A 1,667-nucleotide genomic window follows, 5' to 3' on the forward strand; every position below is an offset into this window, starting at 1 on the left:
TATATTATATATTTTAAATTTTAATATTATTAAATATATATATTTTAAAAATTTGTTGTTGTATTTATATGTATATTATTTTTAATGTATACATTATTTTGTTTTGCGTGTTGGTGTGTGCGTTGTGTGTGTTGTGTGTGTGTGTGCAGTACGCGAGGTTTTGTGTGTGTGTGTGTGTGGCGTTGTGGTGTGTGGTGTGTGTGTTGTGTGTGTTGTGTGGGGTGTTACGCAGAGAGTTTGTGTTGTGTGTTTGTGTGTTGCGTGTGGTGTGTGTGTTGTGGTGGTTGGGGTGTGGGGTGTGGTGTGTGGGGTTCCGAGATTTTGTGTGTGTGTGTGTGTGTGTGCGTGTGTGTGTGTGGTTGTGTTGTGTGTGTGTGTTGTGTGTGGTGGGGGTGTGTGTGTTACGCAAGAGTTTTGTGTGTGTGTGTGGTGTGGTGTTGTGTGTGTGGTGTGTGGGGTGTGTGTGTGTGGTTGTGTGTTGTGGGGTTATGTGTGATGTCTGTTATTTGTATTTTTATAAATCTAATTGTAATTTCCGTTGCTAAAAGATGAATCCCCTTTCGAAAAACCCCTCCCCCCTTGCAAAGCCCTTTTCCTTTTGCAACGACCTTCCCCCTTTTTCAACGTCCTTTCCTCCCTTGCAACGTCCTTTCCTCCCTTGCAACGACCTTTCCTCCCTTGCAACGTCCTTTCCTCCCTTGCAACGTCCTTTTCCTCCCTCTCTTTCTAAAGGCAAAATCTCCCCCCCCCCATTCAAGTTCCAAGGGCGTTCGTGCGGCGCCGGAGCGCGGGTGTGACTTCAGGCTTCGAGGGCGCGGGCGTGAGAGCGGCCTGGAAACTCACGCCCCCTTGCTATTCCGTGCTAATGATGATGGTAATGAAAATTATGGTAATTTATAATGATAGTGATGATAATAGCGATAATTATAATGGTAATAATGATAATGATGATAATGATAAAAGTAATGGAAATAAAAAGAGTAATGGTAATGATACTACCATAATGGTGCTAATAATGATAATGATATTAATAATAATTTCGATAATGATAATAGTTATAAAGCGTTAACAATAATACCGGTAATACTAATGATGATAGTAATAACTCGTTAATAATTCGTTTTCTACTTTTTCCCTCTTCCTCTTCCCCTTTCTTCTTATTCTCCCCTTTATCTTCCTTTCTCTTTATTATCTCCTTCCTCTTGCCTTTATGCTTATCACCCTCTGCCTTTGCAATTATCTTTCCTATCTTACCCTCTTCTTTTCTTCTTCTGCCCACTTCCTTTCCTCCTTCTCTTCCCTTTCACCTCCACCTTCGTCTTCTTTTACACGTTATTTTTTGTTTCCATTCTCGTTCTCGTTCTTTCGTCTTACCCTCATTTTCGTCTTCCTCTCCCCCCCTTTCCCTTTTCCCTTCCTCTTCCCCTCCTTTTCTTTCTCTTTTCTTTAACCTTCCTTCTCCTCTTACCCTCTCCCCTTCCCCCTCTCCTTCCCCTCTCTCCTTCCCCTCTCTCCTTCTCCTTCCCTTCCTCACTCTTTCCCTTTCCCCTTCTCCCTCCCCTTCCACCTTCCTCTTCCATCTTTTTCCTTCCCCTCCTCACCCTCTCCCCTTCCTCTCTCCCCTTTTCTTTCCTCTTCCCTCCCCTTCTCCCTTTCCCTTCCCCTAC

This window comes from Penaeus chinensis, chromosome 1 (genome assembly GCF_019202785.1).
Source record: "Penaeus chinensis breed Huanghai No. 1 chromosome 1, ASM1920278v2, whole genome shotgun sequence".
In the NCBI taxonomy this organism is placed as follows: Eukaryota; Metazoa; Arthropoda; class Malacostraca; order Decapoda; family Penaeidae; genus Penaeus; species Penaeus chinensis.